The sequence below is a fragment of the Bombina bombina genome, chromosome 5 (assembly GCF_027579735.1).
Source record: "Bombina bombina isolate aBomBom1 chromosome 5, aBomBom1.pri, whole genome shotgun sequence".
In the NCBI taxonomy this organism is placed as follows: domain Eukaryota; kingdom Metazoa; phylum Chordata; class Amphibia; order Anura; family Bombinatoridae; genus Bombina; species Bombina bombina.
The window spans coordinates 320,523,454-320,544,032 of record NC_069503.1 but is presented as its reverse complement, the minus strand read 5'-3'; positions in this window follow the sequence as shown (position 1 = coordinate 320,544,032).

Sequence of the window (20,579 nt, the reverse complement as noted above, 5' to 3'; positions counted from 1 at the left end):
CAAACTTCATAGTTGACCTTAATTTCTTTTTTAGTAGATAAATAACTTTTAGGAATATAATTCAAATTTAATTTAGTTAATGGCTTCTAATAATCAATAGCAAACATACACAACAATGAAAAAAAACCCGCATTATTTGGTAACCTACAGAAAAGTTTTTTAAGAGATTATCAAAAAGGAGCCACACGTTTAAAAATCTTTCCTTTTAATTTAAATATATATTAAAGGGCTATATATGACATGAAAATGACATGAAACTTGGTGCATCTAAAGATCATTTAACAACTAAAACTTAAAGAATAATTAAATACAGTAGAATTGCATAATCCACATATGCATAATAAAAAGACAATGCAGGAACATAGAGCTAGATTACGAGTGGAGTGCTATTTATAACGTTTACACCAGATCGCTAATTGTGATAGAAGTAAAGTTTTTGTGTGCGCAAGGTTGCACTGGTATTACGAGTTGAAAGTAAAAAGTTATCGCTCTTGTTCTAAAATGATGCGCGCAAACAGCGGAACTTACAATATCGCGCATGTGATAATCTATTCCCCCATAGAAGTCATGGAGCAAAAAAATTGGGGAAAAAAAAACACCCGACATGAAAATATGAATATTTCATATTCCAATGTTCTGCACATAACAGAAAATTTTCTATTTATTCATTAATACATCTATATATATATATATATATTGTATAACATTGACAAAGGCACAATGCAGTGCCGAAACGTTTGTTTTTTATACTGACATAATAAATTCTAAGTTTTACTACAAAGACCAGTGAGTTGCCTGCTTTTTGGAGAAGATTGTTATGTTTGTAGCAGAGCACCGTGGCATTACTTCAGTAAGATTGTGCTATCCTATCTAGGACTTTGTATATATATATATATATATTTGTTATATAGAATTGTACGCACTACTTCATTAATCATACCCTACTCATTTGAATGACCTGGTTTATTCATTCATATCAGTACAAGACTGTGCTCGGGGGGATAAATTGTAAATTGTTACAAAAAGGAGAAAAAAATCTATGGGCTCTAAGGCTCATAGTAAGATCCCTATATCCGGCACCAGAGTATATGGTTATCTCTCACTAACTAGTAATTCATCAGAAAAGTTTACCCTGTTAGTTCCCAAATAACTGTGAGTACAAATTGCAATAAGTATTTTTACTACAAAAAACCTATTGTACACAGAAAAATTGAGTTATACTTTATACAGTACACATATGTTTAAATTACTGCCGACTGAACCAAAAAATAAAGTAATTAATTAACGAACTTGGGCCCTACAGCTAATGATACCTAATGATATCTTGAAATCTGAAACATTGTAACAGTTCTGATGTTTGAAAAACAATTCCTTATTTGTTTCATAAGTGATTTCCAACTGTATCCAAAACTGAATCCAACAACTACATCAAATTATTATGAATCCAGCAGTAAATGTAAAGTCACTTTAATATAGTGGGGCACTTGTAAAACGTCCTTGACTCAGCGGATTGTGAGGGGGACTTATCGCTCACGGGATCTAAGAAACTTCACTATGTGCAGTGGTTACTTCTTTCAATAGTGTAAGTTCATCAACAACAACAAAAACATATGATGAAATTAGGAGTATGTGACACCCCAAGGGATTATGGCTGAACTGTATGAGAACGCCTACCTCGCTAGGTTATCAAATGAACTCTGTTACAGGTAACTCTTTTTATTTACCTTGATTGTAGTATTTGCAATCTCAGCTCACCTTTCTCCCCTTTGGGGAATATTTCACTTGACGGTCTTGTATTACCTCTATTTCAAGGTGTTTTTCCGATCCCACCATGAGCGTGCCTTTCTCTGCTCCACTGTTTTTGGTCGGTTCAGCGTGATGTAGAGGTAACACTTTTGAAAAAAATAAGGAATTGTTTTTCAAACATCAGAACTGTTACAATGTTTCAGATTTCAAGATATCATTAGCTGTAAAGTGGGCCCACGTTCGTTAATTAATTACTTTATTTTTTGGTTCTGTCGGCAGTAATTTAAACATATGTGTACTGTTTAAAGTATAACTCTATTTTTCTGTGTACGATAGGTTTTTGGAGTAAAAATACTTATTGCAATTTGTACTCACAGTTATTTGGGAACTAACAGGATAAACCACTTTTCTGATGAATTACTAGTTAGTGAGAGATAACCATATACTCTGGTGCCCGGATATAGGGATCTTACTATGAGCCTTAGAGCCCATAGATTTTTTTCTCCTTTTTGTAACCAAAAAAAATAAAATATATATATATATGACGGTATTTTGGTACAATGCATATCTTTAGAAAGAAGAGGAGGCGGTGCTGCTGCAGTATATTTCCGTAAAGGACCGGGGTAAACGGACCAAACCAAGACCGGTGTAGGGGTGTCTGGAGCCAACCAAATGCGGGGGACGTCCGCAGTAAACTCAGCAAAGACGAAAAAATGGAGGCTACTGAGCAACAGGTGAGAAAAAGATATGTGATTTATTCCATTAAAATGACAGAGGACACAGCAATACAAAGAGGGGTGTTAGCCATCTAACATGTTTCGCGCACAAGAGTGCTTACTCATAGATGCTAAGTGCAAGTAAGAAAGACCAGAGCATTTAAAGGGACAGGCACCAATAGAAAACAGGTTCATCAGGTGGCATAATCTAATAGGTGTCACCTAAATAATTTTACAAAATGTATTAAAGTTGTCTGCCCTTTATATATGCTATAGTTTGTATATTAAAAACAAATACATTTTACTTGTGAAAGAAAAAGCAATATTTGGCTCATAAGAATTGCATCAAATATTTAAATACTCAAATGATTCAGAAACAGTTCATAATAGAAACAATATACAATGGCAGGAAGGCTACAAATGGGTTACAATAGATGCCACATCTTTATATTCTTCTATACCTCATGTGCATGGATGCCGGGCCTTGGAATTTTTCCTGAATAGAAACACCACCTATGAGGATGAGACTAAACAGTTTATCTTGGAGGTTGTGGAGTTCCTACTTACCCACAATTATTTTAACTTTGATTCAATCTATTATTTACAATGTCAAGGAACAGCTACGGGGGCGAAATTCGCCCCCTCTTACGCAAATTTATTTGTGGGTAGGTGGGAGCTCCAGCATATATATGATATCAGGGAACCTTTCAGGTCCGGCATCCTTATGTACATGAGGTATATAGATGATCTTATTCTCATTGTGAAAGATGACTTTCCTTTTGATGATTTTTTGACCACCATTAATGACAATGATATCAATCTAAGATTTACTGGAGATCTGCACCCTGAGGGAGTTAACTTTCTAGATCATCATTTATATGGCGACATTTTCACACATAAGATCCAGTCCAGTACATACAGAAAGGATACGGCAGGGAACACCATACTTCACGCCACCTCTTGCCATCCTCATCATCTAGTAAAATCAATACCTAGGAGCCAATTTATCAGACTCAGACGCAATGCCAGCAATATTGAAAATTACATAAAAGGGGGTAAAGAATTAATTGTAAGACTCAAAGCTAGAGGTTATAATGAAAAAGAGCTAACCAAAGTTTTTGAGGAGACTAAATATTGGAAACCCAAGACACAGGTTTTCCCTCCCCCCCTCAATGGAGACAACTAGCAGTATCTAGGGATGATCCTAAAACAAGAAACTATTTAAATGAGAATAGCATTGTATTTTCAACGGAATTTTCTCTCCAATACAATTCAATATGTAGTATTCTTAAAAAACATCTACATGTATTGAAGAGTGATGATATCCTTCAATCTTATATTAAAGATTGTAGATTTGTAGCAAAAAAAACTCCTACATTAGCTTCTAAGCTTTCACCTAGTCTAGTGAAATCTAAGGCCAGTACTGATGCTAACTGGCTTAGAGGTAAGGGCAACTTTAGAGCACATCTTTCTAATTGCCTAACCTGTGACACTATGGACTACACCAATAGCTTTTGTAGCACAGTCACAGGTGAAACCTTCAATATAGATTTTTATGCTACCTGCCTGACCTCCTATATTGTATATTTACTTGATTGTCAACTCTGTGGGGCCCAGTACGTAGGTCAATCAACCAGAAGTCTTAGGGACCGTACTAGGGAACACCTTAGAGATGTAAAGAATTTTAATAAAGATTCCGCAGTGGCCAAACATTTTAATCTCTTCCACCTCACTAATGTACCCAAATTTAAAACTAAGGTTATAGATATAGCTAGAGTACCTACACGTGGGGGTAACTTATCCAAAATATTGGATAAAAAGGAATTATTTTGGATCTATAAGTTAAGATCCAAATCACCACTAGGTATGAACTTAGAGTGGGATATGAGATATTTCGTGGATTAGACAGATATGAGAGTGTATATCTATCATTGTATATTGATGTCCATACATATATTTTCATATTAGTATGTTCACTTATACTTTTGTTTTTCTCAAAAAAATCTTGGACTTACAACTATTTGTATACACCAATATCTGTCTAGGCATCAGGTTATACATATGGGCCCCACCTATGGTTGTTAATGCGAATATAGACACTACCTCTACTTTTGAATTTATGCAATAATATAAAATTTCAATATAAATTTATTCTAAGTGTGGAGTCTATATAGGATATATGTAAGCCCTGGGTGTACCCTATTTCACTTTGTTTTGTTTTGATTTTGTTCTGTTTTCTTTAACAATTAGCATATATGGCAAATATTTGTTCTCACAAAATAAACACAAATATTTGTCAATAATTCCTCACATAATTGCATGTAGGCAGATACATATTAATTGTTTTTCAACATATAATTATTATGAGTTTTTCATATATTGTCTGCTATGCAACTGTGATATGGTTCAGTTTTGTGCAAACACCTTTTTTTTTCCCATTTTTTTCCCATTTTTTTTTCCCAATTTGCTTTTTGTATATTGTTTCTATTATGAACTGTTTCTGAATCATTTGAGTATTTAAATATTTGATGCAATTCTTATGAGCCAAATATTGCTTTTTCTTTCACAAGTAAAATGTATTTGTTTTTAATATACAAACTATAGCATATATAAAGGGCAGACAACTTTAATACATTTTGTAAAATTATTTAGGTGACACCTGTTAGATTATGCCACCTGATGAACCTGTTTTCTATTGGTGCCTGTCCCTTTAAATGCTCTGGTCTTTCTTACTTGCACTTAGCATCTATGAGTAAGCGCTCTTGTGCGTGAAACATGTTAGATGGCTAACACCCCTCTTTGTATTGCTGTGTCCTCTGTCATTTTAATGGAATAAATCACATATCTTTTTCTCACCTGTTGCTCAGTAGCCTCCATTTTTTCGTCTTTGCAATGTATATCTTTACCTATATATACACACATGATTATGTATAGGTATAGATATATACATATACATAATATATATAGGAATATCTATTTATAAATATAAAGAACATATTAAAAATGAATATTGCATGAATATGCTTTAATATTTTTTGAGGCTACAATACACTTATATATGTCTATATATGTATACATATGTATTTATGTGTTTATATGTGTATATATGACTGTAAATACATATATACACATATAAATACATATATAGACATTTATATATACTGTACATATACATACATCTTTAGACATGTATATGTATGTATCTCAAATGCAGCCTTTTTTTTTCTCTTACAACTGAGACCTCATATTTTTGAGCCCTTATAACTTTTGTGTGTAATATTTTTTAGAAATAATTTTATTAGATGGTGTTATTATGATAGCAAGTGTACTTTCTACTGTATTTTTGATGCATTTTGTGAGAATTTTTTGTTTTGCAAAACAGTTAACCACAGTTCTGAGGACGCGCTAACGCAATGAGCGTTAACTTGAATTGAGCTCAAACTATCACATTTACTTTCAACTTTTATTACCTGCGCAATTTACCTGCACGCAAATGATCATTAAAACACTATAACAACGTGCGGAAACGTTTGTTTTCCACTCGTAATCTGGCCCTTAGTCTAAATTTCAAATGAGTAGCAAATTTCAAAATTAGTTCAATATTCCTTCCTCCTGCATCATGTGACAGCCATCAGCTAATCAAAAAATGAATATATGTATATGCTTATCCCTTTGGCTGCTAAGCAATTTCCCATCTGGGTGCTAATATTTTCTTTTAATTTTTTTTATTTTTGAAAAAAAAATTAACTTTTTTTTTTTTCAAACCCCCAAGACTTACACTGTTGGGAAGGTTAGGCGATTACCTTTCCAACAGTGGGTCTGTAGCTGCTTAGATGAGTGATATACAGGCTTCTAAGCAGCATGCCCCCTCCTCCTATACTTAACATTGTTAAGTATAAATAAAGTTGCTCAGTGACGTCATCACGTAATTGCGCGGTGAAGTCTATAAAGTAAAAAGAGTATATTATAAAGTATAAAGAGTAAATTATAAAGTTGCTTAAAATTGCATGCTCTATCTGAATCATGAAAGAAAAAAAAATTGGGGTTAGTGTCCCTTTAATAAGAGTTGGTACCTCAGAAAGTTTGTATATAAAAAAAAATATTGTGCACATTTTGATAATGGAAGTAAATTGCATGCTTTATCTGAATCATGAAAAGCTAATTTTAACTTTGGTGGACATTTAAGACTTCCTAAGTGACCCTTCTATTTTAACATAAGCAATAAATGCATCCTTCTTCTTGCCAGATTAAAGGGACAGTCAACCCAAAAATTACTGTAACTTATTTAGATTAGTTAATTAACAACCTTTACAGTAAACTGTAACCCAATTTTCATCTAAATAAACTTTGGCAGAAAATACACTTACTAGATCTCATCTGGCCATTTTGAAATGGCTGCCTGACCCCTTCTTCTCTGACGTCTCCCAAAAGCTTCCACTAGTACAGGATCCTTTCCTTTCATCCCTGCGCGCTCCTGTGTCTCCCGTCATTTAGTGAGACACTCATATGGCAATTTCAGCTCTCTAGCTGTTCATACCCGGCACTCACTGCCTCTCATCCATGCTGTGTGCTGTGTGTTACAGAGAATGAGAGGCATTGAGTGCCGGGCAGGCAACGATGTGATGTGGTTCTGTGCCCTAGCACTAGCACTGAACAGATATTCCTTTCGTCCCTGCGTGCTCCTGTGTCTCCCGTCATTCAGTGAGACACTCATATGGCAATTTCAGCTCTCTAGCTGCTCATACCCGGCACTCACTGCCTCTCATCCATGCTGTGCGCTGTGTGTTACAGAGAATGAGAGGCAGTGAGTGCTGGGCAGCCGGCGATGTGATGTGGGTCTGTGCCCTATAATTGTGTATGACTGTAATAGACAGATTAACATCTGGCTGATTACTAGCACAGAACAGATATGTAGAGCATTCACTTGCCGGTGGGCTTGGAGGCCAATAAGCTTCTGAACTATGTACTCAAATTAAAGGAAACAGCAGTCCTAATTCCTTCACAAATACCCTGTAGCAGCATTTAACCACAGGCTTGAAGCCAAGTCCCCACCCAGCACGCTTACTGCTGAAGCGTTAGACGCAGTGTGGGAGCACGGAGGGGGCAAACGATCCCCAGAGATACCGGGGCGATTTTATAAGCTCTGTCACAAAAGAAACTAGGGCAGTCCCAACATCGCTGTTTTACCCTACGGCTTTTCAGATTATCACTGTCAGTGAATGTACTAAACAATGTCTGTGTAAAATAATGTTCCTGAATGTTTGTCATGTTGTGTAATATGTTTCTAAACAATGGAGATGTGTGTTGGTTGCCAGAGAGTTAGCAATGCGTTATAAGTATTTCTGATGTTCATCCTATAGAAAGCCTAATATGCGCTTGGAAGTACATTCAAATGTAAACAGCCTGACTTCTTGCTATTCGAAATCCTGTTGTACTATAGAAAGATGATTGATCGATGAATGGTATAAATAATATGCCATGTCATACAACATCCACTTTCATGCTGAGGCTACACATAAAGTGTTAGTCCCCAGTATCTCTTGGGATCGTTTGCCCCCTCTGTGCTCCCACACTGCGTCTAACGCTTCAGCATTAAGCGTGCTGGCTGGGGACTTGGCTTCAAGCCTGTGGTTAAATGCTGCTACAGGGTATTAGTGAAGGAATTAGAACTGCTGTTTACTTTAATTTGAATACATAGTTCAGAAGCTTATTGGCCCCCAAGCCCACCGGCAAGTGAATGCTCTACATATCTGTTCAGTGCTAGTAATCACTCAGCTAATATGCCGGATGTTAATCTGTCTATTACAGTCATACACAATTATAGGGCACAGACCCACATCACATCGTCGCCTGCCCGGCACACACTGCCTCTCATTTTCTGTAACACAGCGCACAGCATGGATGAGAGGCAGTGAGTGCTGGGTATGAACAGCTAGAGAGCTGAAATTGCCATATGAGTGTCTCACTGAATGACGGGAGACACAGGAGCGCGCAGGGACGAAAGGAAAGGATCCTGTACTAGTGGGAGCTTTTGGGAGACGTCAGAGAAGGAGGGTCAGGCGGCCATTTCAAAATGGCCAGATGAGATCTAGTAAGTGTATTTTCTGCCAAAATTTATTTAGATGAAAATTGGGCTAGAGTTTACTGTAAAGATCGTTAATTAACTAAACTAAATAAGTTACAGTAAATTTTGGGTTGACTGTCCCTTTAAGTGCAGCACACAAGAAGCACAATTATTACTGTCCTGGAAAGAGAAAGGAAAACAAACCATATTATGTTTGTTCAAAAAGTAAGAGGAACCAGCACTCTTTCCAAATTTGTTAAATTAGTCACAGCTTTATTAGTTACAAAATGTTCATGGAATGTATGTACACCCAGTCATTGCATGTTATGTGCAGGCATATACTAACATAATATACAAAGTAACTGTCTAGTAAAAAAGCAACATTTGTTAAAGCATTTATAAACAGTTCCAATTTGCAATTACTGTCTTCATCTCAGCCCTTCAGTTGCAATAAGCAGAGCAGACTTCTTTAACATATTGCAGACTCGCAACAATCAACAGATAACACAGACCCCATCATAAAGAGCAGATGGGTAATGTCTGCTCCGTATAGATATAGAGATCTGTCCTATGTACTATAGAAGGAGCTGTATACATGCATAATAGCAGAGTTCATAAACAGGCATTAGTAGGCTAGATGTAGGCCAACCAGCTAACAGTTATATAAATATGGTCTCATTAATGGTTAAATTGTTATGCAGCAAGAAAGCAAATTTTTGGGTAGCAGATCAGTAGGATTAGCATTCAAGGAACTGAAGCGTTTTTTCTTGGATTAGTTATACATCACGCAGCATTTCAAAGTAAGTTTTTCCTGAATTAGTTATATGTCAAACAGCATTTCAAAGTAAGTAGACAGAGAAAGAAGCTGCAAGGCCAGATTTACAATGCAAACAGACGGCTAGATTTAGAGTTTTGTCGGTAACGACCCGCGTAGCTAACGCATGCTTTTTTTTGGCCGCACCTTTTAAATACCGCTGGTATTTAGAGTTCACAGAATGGCTGGGTTTTCAGTGCGTTAGGCTCCAAAAAGGGAGCGTAGAGCATAATTTACCGCCACTGCAACTTTCAATACCAGTGGTGCTTACGGACGCGGCCAGCTTCAAAAACATGCTTGTGCACGATATCCCCATTGGAATCAATGGGGCAGTTTGAGCTGAAAAAAAACCTAACACCTGCAAAAAAGCAGCGTTAAGCACCTAACGCAGCCCCATTGTTTCCTATGGGGAAACACTTCCTAAGTCTGCACCTAACACTCTAACATGTACCCCGAGTCTAAACACCCCTAACCTTACACTTATTAACCCCTAATCTGCTGCCCCCGCTATCGCTGACACCTGCATATTTTTTTAACCCCTAATCTGCCGCTCCGTACACCGCCGCAACCTACATTATGCCTATGTACCCCTAATCTGCTGCCCCTAACACCACCGACCCCTATATTATATTTATTATCCCCTAATCTGCCGCCCCCAACGTCGCCTCCACCTACCTACAATTATTAACCCCTAATCTGCCGACCGGACCTCACCGCTACTATAATAAATGTATTAACCCCTAAAGCTAAGTCTAACACTAACACCCCCCTAACTTAAATATAATTTAAATCTAACAAAATAAATTAACTCTTATTAAATAAATTATTCCTATTTAAAGCTAAATACTTACCTGTAAAATAAACCCTAATATAGCTACAATATAAATTATAATTATATTGTAGCTATTTTAGGATTAATATTTATTTTACAGGCAACTTTGTAATTATTTTAACCAGGTACAATAGCTATTAAATAGTTAATAACTATTTAATAGTTACCTAGTTAAAATAATTACAAAAATAACTGTAAAATAAATCCTAACCTAAGTTACAATTAAACCTAACACTACACTATCAATAAATTAATTAAATAAAATACCTACAATTATCTACAATTAAACCTAACACTACACTATCAATAAATTAATTACATAAAATACCTACAAATAAATACAATTAAATAAACTAACTAAAGTACAAAAAATAAAAAAAGAACTAAGTTACAAAAAATAAAAAAATATTTACAAACATTAGAAAAATATTACAACAATTTTAAACTAATTACACCTACTCTAAGCCCCCTAATAAAATAACAAAGACCCCCAAAATAAAAAAATGCCCTACCCTATTCTAAAATTATAATAGAAAAGCTCTTTTACCTTACCAGCCCTGAAAAGGGCCCTTTGCGGGGCATGCCCCAAAGTATTCAGCTCTTTTGCCTGTAAAAAAAAAACATACAATACCCCCCCAACATTACAACCCACCACCCACATACCCCTAATCTAACCCAACCCCCCCCTTAAATAAACCTAACACTAAGCCCCTGAAGATCTCCCTACCTTGTCTTCACCACGCTGGGTTCACCGATCGATCCAAAAGAGCCTCCGATGTCTTGATCCAAGCCCAAGCGGGGGGCTGAAGATGTCCATGATCCGACTGAAGTCTTCATCCAAGCGGGAGCTGAAGAGGTCCATGATCGGGCTGAAGTCTTCATCCAAGTGGGAGCTGAAGAGGTCCATGATTGGGCTGAAGTCTTCTATCAAGCGGCATCTTCAATCTTCTTTCTTCCGGATCCATGGTCATCCCGCCAACGCAGAACATCCATCTTCACCGACGACTTCCCGGCGAATGACGGTTCCTTTAATGGACGTCATCCAAGATGGCGTCCCTCGAATTCCGATTGGCTGATAGGATTCTATCAGCCAATCGGAATTAAGGTAGGAAAATTCTGATTGGCTGATGGAATCAGCCAATCAGATTCAAGTTCAAGCCGATTGGCTGTTCCGATCAGCCAATAGAATGCGAGCTCAATCTGATTGGCTGATCGGATCAGCCAATCGGATTGAACTTGAATCTGATTGGCTGATTCCATCAGCCAATCAGAATTTTCCTACCTTAATTCCGATTGGCTGATAGAATCCTATCAGCCAATCGGAATTCGAGGGACGCCATCTTGGATGACGTCCCTTAAAGGAACCGTCATTCGTCGGGAAGTCGTTGGTGAAGATGGATGTTCCGCGTCGGCGGGATGACCATGGATCCGGAAGAAAGAAGATTGAAGATGCCGCTTGATAGAAGACTTCAGCCCGATCATGGACCTCTTCAGCTCCCGCTTGGATGAAGACTTCAGCCCGATCATGGACCTCTTCAGCTCCCGCTTGGATGAAGACTTCAGTCGGATCATGGACATCTTCAGCCCCCCGCTTGGGCTTGGATCAAGACATCTGAGGCTCTTCTGGATCGATCGGTGAACCCGGCGTGGTGAAGACAAGGTAGGGAGATCTTCAGGGGCTTAGTGTTAGGTTTATTTAAGGGGGGTTTGGATTAGATTAGGGGTATGTGGGTGGTGGGTTGTAATGTTGGGGGGGTATTGTATGTTTTTTTTTACATTCAAAACAGCTGAATTCTTTGGGGCATGCGCCGCAAAGGGCCCTTTTCAGGGCTGGTAAGGTAAAAGAGCTTTTCTATTTTAATTTTAGAATAGGGTAGGGCATTTTTTTATTTTGGGGGTCTTTGTTATTTTATTAGGGGGCTTAGAGTAGGTGTAATTAGTTTAAAATTGTTGTAATATTTTTCTAATGTTTGTAAATATTTTTTTATTTTTTGTAACTTAGTTCTTTTTTATTTTTTGTACTTTAGTTAGTTTATTTCATTGTATTTATTTGTAGGTATTGTATTTAATTAATTTATTGATAGTGTAGTGTTAGGTTTAATTGTAGATAATTGTAGGTATTTAATTTAATTTATTTATTGATAGTGTAGTGTTAGGTTTAATTGTAACTTAGGTTAGGATTTATTTTACAGGTAATTTTGTAATTATTTTAACTAGGTAACTATTAAATAGTTATTAACTATTTAATAGCTATTGTACCTGGTTAAAATAAATACAAAGTTGCCTGTAAAAATAAATATTAATCCTAAAATAGCTACAATATAATTATAATTTGTATTGTAGATATATTAGGGTTTATTTTACAGGTAAGTATTTAGCTTTAAATAGAAATAATTTATTTAATAAGAGTTAATTTATTTCGTTAGATAAAAATTATATTTAATTTAGGGGGGTGTTAGGGTTAGGATTAGAATTAGCTTTAGGGGTTAACAATTTTATTAGAGTAGCGGTGAGGTCCGGTCGGCAGATTAGGGGTTAATACTTGAAGTTAGGTGTCAGCGATGTTAGGGAGGGAAGATTATGGGTTAATACTATTTATTATAGGGTTATTGAGGCGGGAGTGAGGCGGATTAGGGGTTAATACATTTATTATAGTAGCGGTGAGGTCCGGTCGGCAGATTAGGGGTTAATAAGTGTAGGTAGGTGGAGGCGACGTTGGGGGTGGCAGATTAGGGGTTAATAAATATAATATAGGGGTCGGCAGTGTTAGGGGCAGCAGATTAGGGGTACATAGGGATAGCGTAGGTGGCGGCGGTGTGCGGTCGGCAGATTAGGGGTTAAAAAAAAGTGGCGGCAATGTGGGGGGACCTCGGTTTAGGGGTACATAGGTAGTTTATGGGTGTTAGTCTACTTTAGAGCACAGTAGTTAAGAGCCTCATGAACCGGCGTTAGCCCAGAAAGCTCTTAACTCCTGACTTTTTTCTGCGGCTGGAGTTTTGTCGTTAGATTTCTAATGCTCACTTCAGCCATGACTCTAAATACCGGCGTTAGAAAGATCCCATTGAAAGATAGGATACGCAATTGACGTAAGGGGATCTGCGGTATGGAAAAGTCACGGCTGGAAAGTGAGCGTTAGACCCTTTCCTGACTGACTCCAAATACCAGCGGGCAGTAAAAACCAGCGTTAGGAGTCTGGTTTTGACGGCTACCGCCAAACTCTAAATCTAGGCGTTAGTAAGTTAAAGTGAATGTAAATTTTGATGCTAAACTTCCCGGTTTTTAAAATTTGATTAAAAACAGAGGCACTTTAATTAATCAAAATTTACATTTTACTCCTGTTGTGAAAAAAAAATTACCTTTTAAAGTTGACAGCAGCTCCAGCTTCTCCGGTCATCGCAAGCTATTTCTGATGTCAGAATGATGGATAGGTCATCCTTCAATCACGGCTTCCCCCCGGAGGAATCAGTGACTGATTAAACGCAGTGATTAGAGGAAGCCTGATTCCTCATTTTAGACCCAGGAAGAGGCTTTGTGATGGGTGGAGGAAGCTGGAGCTGCTGTCAGGATTAAAAGGTAAGTTTTTTTTTCACAAAAGGAGTGAAATGTAAATTTTGATGAATTAAAGTGCCCCTGTTTTTAATTGAATTTAAAAAAACGGGCACTTTAGCATCAAAATTTACATTCACTTTAAATACAAACACTTGCATAGCGGTTGCATCCCCAGCCTAGTGACCGCATGCAAACACACTTCTGCTGCTCAGTTTGCCTTTGCATTTGGTTATTTGTCTACACTTCCATTGCTATTTTCCTTCATCTCAAGTGTTAATTAGCTTATTACCACAGATGCATCTGCTCTCATGAGATCTGCATTTAAGTTACCTACGCAAGTTAGTTTACGTCTGGCTAGTGGGTCAAAACTTTCAGCAAGATATGTTTCCCCTTGGTATTTAGAATGATTAATTTAACGTTACTTTATATTACTTATTTGTTCTTTTACTTTGTACTAAAGAGAGAGTTCAGCTGCTAAGTTTGGTCTCAATTCCCTCGTACCCCAAACTCCTCCTTGATGAATGTGTTTAACTTGCAGCATCCCAGTAAGATTTTGTGGTAAGTTGGGCCTCTTAACCATATATTCCAGCTTGTTTTATTCTGGAACTGGTGAAGAAGTGGGCCTGGACAGGAAAACTGTTTGCGGTTTGTAACGGGTACATTATCATGCAGTTCACCATTTGTTAAGAATATCCCTTTAACGGTGCTATGAACATACAGGAGTTTAATTTGTTATTTCTGAAAAGAATGTTTAGCATAGAATTGTGATAATCATTCTATCTTTATTATCTTTTATATACCCTTTCTCTCTGTTATGTTACTATAAGCTTTATCACGTTCACATTATTATTATTACTAAGTAATATTAAAAAGTATGGATTAAAACTACCTCTAACATGGCTTTCTATATATTATGCAGTTTTTTTAATATGTGGGTGGTCACCATATCTATGAATAGTTTTTTTCATGCCAAAATTAACCAATCTACACAGGACAGTTAATTTTAAAAAAAATTAAAGTAAAAGCATTCCGTACAAAATGATTACCTTCAATGAGTTTACTTTCAGATAGCTGTAAAATGACCTGCAGATATAACGTGGTCAAGGTAAAAATGACAAGTGTTTAACTCCCATGACAACAAGTTTAACATAATTAAACTGTGTGGGAAAAATGTCCCTCTCTCCGCCGAAAAACAAACACACAATACTTGTCAATAGAGGAGAGTTTCTATTGCTACATAAAGATAACTCTAGATATCACATGGTCCTTTTAAAACTGACAAATACTTAACGTACTTGAAAACGGATTTGAAGTAATAAAAGGGCTAAAAAACGGAAACTGTGCATTTTTTTTTTTAAACTTTTTTTTTTGTATGGACAAGATGAAACTGTGCATTTTTATCTGCCAAAATGAAACTTCCACGTACTTGAGGCTACTGTGAAAGATGAGTCAGATAGGTTTCTTATATAAGATTGTATAGTTATCTAACTTATGACATCTCTATGACTTCTCTGCTAGATTAAATAAAGTGATTTACATTGAAACTGGTTCCTAAAACTAATTTGTTGCTGAAGAAAATAATGATATCATGTATTGGGCACAACTATAGATGTTAAAGGGACATGAAATCCAAAACAAAGGTCTTTCATGATTCAGCTAGAACATACAATTTTAAATATCTTTCCTATTTACTTCTGTTATCTAATTTGCATTGTTCTGTTGATAAAAATCATACCAAGGTAAGCTCAGGAGCTGGGAGCTAGCTGCTGTTTGGAGGTTGCTCCTCTTGTCATTGGCTTACTGTGTTCAGCTAGCTCCCAGTAGTGCGTTGCTGCACCTACAATAAAGGATACCAAAAGAATGGAGCAAAATTAATAATAGAAATTCATTGGAAAGTTGTTTAAAATCGTATGCTCTATCTGAATCATGAAAGAAAAAAAATGGGTTTCATGCTCATTTAATTGTAGAAACATTTACTAACAAAAGGCTGTAAAAGATAAGAAAAGTAAAGTGAGCCTTATGGAATTTCAATGTTCTCACCTTAAAGGAACATTCCGGTCAAAATTTAAATGCACATAGTTGAATTACATCTTTGAATAGAAACAAATTTGCAATATAGTTGTATTAGCAAAAATGCTTCTAGTAAAAGTTATCACTGTTTTAGTGTTAACATTTTTCTCTGCATGTGCACGTGAAGTATAAATAGATATTCTCACAGCACTGGCAATTTAAATACTGCAGTTGTTTAGATCATTAGTGGGGCTTGTATCATGTCAGCACTTAACAAATTGAGTCATTACCAGATGTTAAAAGCACCTTAGGCTCTCTGAGCAAGTGCTGTGTTTAAAATGCTGGTGCACGGTGCATACTTAAATACACATTTGAAACAGCTATAGCTTTTATTAGAAGCATTTTTGCTAATGCATGTATATTACAAAAATGATTCTATTCAAGACTACAATGAATCCATGTAAAGTAAATTTTTGGCTGGAATGTCCCTTTAACAACAAAGCCCTTCAGGTGTAGGTAGTGGTCTATGAATCTAGTCCTTTGTTTCTCCAACTGCTACATATTCAGGCAGATGATATTATTTGTTGCAAGATTTATATTTTGAACCTTCACAACTTCTCAAGTGAGCTTGATTAGTGATATTTAAAGGGGACACTAAAATAAAAATAAACTTTTATGATTCAGAAAGAACATGCAGTTTTAAGACACTTTCCAATTTACTTTATCATCAAATTTTGCACAATCTTGTTATATGCACACTTTCTGGGGAACATGATTCTACTGAGCATGTGCACAAGCTCACAGGGTATACATATACTAGTCTGTGATTGGCTGATGCCTGTCACATTATACAGGGGGGATGGAAAATTAGATAAAAAATAAAAAATCTACTACTTATTTTAAATTCAGAGTAAGCGTTATTGCATTGTCTTTTAATTATGCGCTTGTTAATTATGCAATTCTACTGCATTGAGTTGTCATTTAAAATAACATTCACAACAGTATTTTAAAATATCATTAGTACCAGTATTTTCTGCTACTACAACTTTATACCGTGTATACCAATGTTTTCTTTGTGTTTTAATGTTAACGGGACAGTAAAAAAAGCATTAAAGGGACAGTAAACCTAGAAAATAATGTTAAATAATTCTGCACTAAGTGCATAATTATATAACATTATATTAGTGCTAGCTTTATGTAACATAATATTGCAACTGGAATTTTTATTGAAAAAGAGGGTTTTTCAGACCCGCCCTCTGTGCTCTACTGAGCGGGTCTGGTTTTCCCTCTGAGCACATCTGGACAGCTGTCTAGTCACAGCCGGCCCGATCGTGCCATTACACTCAATGTAGCTCTGCACTCTTCTATAACCTACTAGGAGTGTAATTTCTTCTGCTGGACTGTATTACACAGCTTATCTATAGCTTGGACCTAAGGCCAGAAACTTTCAGAATAGGTGGGGATACCACAGGCTAAATTAACTATTTCAAATGCCAATATAAGAGGAAAGGAAAAACTTGTAAACAAATTTAATATACTCCAGCAGGTCAACCAGTTTAATCAAAACATTTTTCCCCTTTAATTTGTTCCCAGTGATCCACTTACCTGCTGGAGTCTATTCAATTGTTTACAAGTATTTTTTTACCCTTATATTGGCACACTCCCAGTGGGGTATAGAAGAGATAAGGTAATAAACTGTTAATTTTCCATTGTACTCTCCAAGTATTGGTGATTAGTTTACAGACAGATATAATATAAAGAAGTATGTATATGTAAACAATGTGATAGAGTAATGAGATCTGATTATACCTACACAAGCTCAACCCATTTTATCAGGCCGTGCCTTATATTGGCACACTCCCAGTGGGGTATAGAAGAGATAAGGTAATAAACTGTTAATTTTCCATTGTACTCTCCAAGTATTGGTGATTAGTTTACAGACAGATATAATATAAAGAAGTATGTATATGTAAACAATGTGATAGAGTAATGAGATCTGATTATACCTACACAAGCTCAACCCATTTTATCAGGCCGTGCCTTCAAAACACAACATCAGCTAATTCATATACAAAAATAAACCTTAAAAAGCAAATTCTCATACATTTTATACTCTGCAGCTGGTAAAAAAAGGTAATGGGAAATACATTAATGGAAAACAATTTTTCAGTATACTGTCCCTTTAAGAATGAGATCTCCTCTTTTTCTTATTTGCTAAAACATTGATGAACTTTTAATAGAGATGTGACTATAAGTGGATCATTGGGAAAAAATTAAAGAGGAGAACATTTTTTTAGTAAACTGTCCATTTAATGCTGATTTAGTGAGTTGTCCAATACACAAAGAGCCAAATACATTATTGGATGAAATGGATGAAGAACGAAGAATGTCTTGACCAAACTGATGTGTTCATTAATTTGCGACATTTGGAGCAAAAAAGGGTCAGGAAAGGGGGGAAGGGGCTGTATTGTTTAGGTATTCAGTTTCTTTGTTTTAATGATGCACAGGGAGTCTGAACATCCATGTGTCCATTGTCCCCGGGCCACTCCTCCCATAGTATTAGTAATGATTGTTGTTAGAGACAACCAGTCAGGTACTAAATGTTGGATTTTAGTCATACATGCTTTTTCAATCAAGCCTTAATTTATTATAGGGATGTGGGAGACTAGGTGAAGCTTAGACATTTTCAGTTGCTTTGACTAGAGCTCTTGAAACATGCTGTTGTGTGACTTCTGTGCCTCTGTGGGTTAGTCGTTGACTCAAATTTAATCAGAGAGTTGTGTGTTCTGTTAGTATTGAAAGATAGGATTCTTTTAATTGTTTGAATCCTATAATGTAAGACTTTTGTTAAAATAAGTTGTATATGTTTTCTGTCCCCATTTGTAAATAATGTTACTTAAAGGGACAGTCTAGTTAAAATGAATCTTTCATTATTCAGACAGGAGATGTAATTTTAATCAACTTTCCAATTTACTTTTATTATCAAATTTGCTTTATTTTCTTGTTATTCTTAGTTGAAACTAAACCTAGGTAGGCTCATATGATAATTTCTAAGCCCTTGAGGGCTGCCTCTTATCACATGTTTTTTAAATTGCTTTTAACAACAAGAGACTGTGGGCCATATAGATAACACTGTGTTCAAGCACAGGGAGTTATTTAAGAGTTTGCACAACACAATGCTAAATGCAACTAAATAGATTTTATATAGTCACAGTCATGTGATCAGGGGGCTGTCAGAAGGTCCTTAGATACAAGGTAATCACAGTGTATTAATTTAACACTGTTGGTTTGGCAAACTGGGGGATGGGCAATAAAGGGATTATCTGTCTTTTAAAACAATAACAATTCTATTGTAGACTGTCCCTTTATTCCAAATGTATTATTCATCTGAAATTAATGCCCACATGGCCGAAATATATGCAAAATTTGGAACAAATCTTTCAGATGAAACAAATTGTTTGCCGGTGCACATCTCTACTTTATTCATTCAAATTTCAATCATGGCATTATTTCAATGAAGCTTAATTACATCTTTTATAGTTTTATGTTTTGTCAGATTCATCAAGATGACTAATTTTGAGGTGTTTAAATTAAGATTGTTCTAGACTACTATATACTATTTACTATATTACATATACAATATACTTATTTGTATACCACACATTACCCTTTTTATATTAGGATACTAAAGTCACAATTAAACTTTCATGATTCAGATAAGATGCACTTTTAAGAGACTTTCCAATTTACTTTCATTATCAAATTATGCAGTCTTTTTTAATACACACTTTCTAAGGCACTAGCTACTACTGAGCATGTACAAGAGTTCACAGTGTATACATATAAATCTGTGATTGCCTTAAGGCTGTCATATGATACAGGGGGCAGAGAAATTGGAATACATTTTGAAATTTGTCAGAAAAAATCTACTGCTCATTTAGTGCTATTGTGTTGTCTTTTTATTATGCATTTGTTGATTATGCAGTTTACTCTATTTTATGGTCTTTTAAAGTTCTAGAGATATTTTAGGAAGTTTCTGAGTGATCTGAATAATGGAATCCAAACACTGTGCATAGAACTCACCAATATATTATTATTAGCTATGTGCTGATGAACATCTTTAATCACATAAACCCTTTTCATTATTTGGAGAGATTCTGCAAAATGTAATAATTAAGCACTTATCCAGCATACAGAAATATAAGGACTCAAAATAGAAGTCTAATTTTGCTTGATAATCCCGATATCAAAAGCATATTGGGCCAGATTACAAGTGGAACGCTAATTAAAGTTTACACTTGAGCATAAAAGGGACAGTCTACACCAGAATATTTATTGTTTTAAAAGATAGATAATCCCTTTATTACCCATTCCCTAGTTTTGCATAACCAACACAGTTATAATAATACACTTTTTACCTCTGTGATTATCTTGTATCTAAGCCTCTGCAAACTGCCCCCTTATTTCAGTTATTTTGACAGACTTGCATTTTAGCCAATCAGTGCGGGCTCCTAGGAACTCCACGTGCGTGAGCACAGTGTTATCTATATGAAACACATGAACTAACACCCTCTAGTGGTGAAAAACTGTCAAAAATGCTCTGAGCTAAGAGGCGGCCTTCAAGGGCTTAGAAATTAGCATATGAACCTCCTAGATTTAGCTTTCAACTAAGAATACCAAGAGAACAAAGCAAAATTGGTGATAGAAGTAAATTGGAAAATTGTTTAAAATTACATGTCCTATCTGAATAATGAAAGTTTGTTTTAGACTAGACTGTCCCTTTAACTGTGCTAGAAGTTTGGCTTTTGCGCTTGTCATGTTGCGCTCGTATTATGAGTTAAAAGTAAA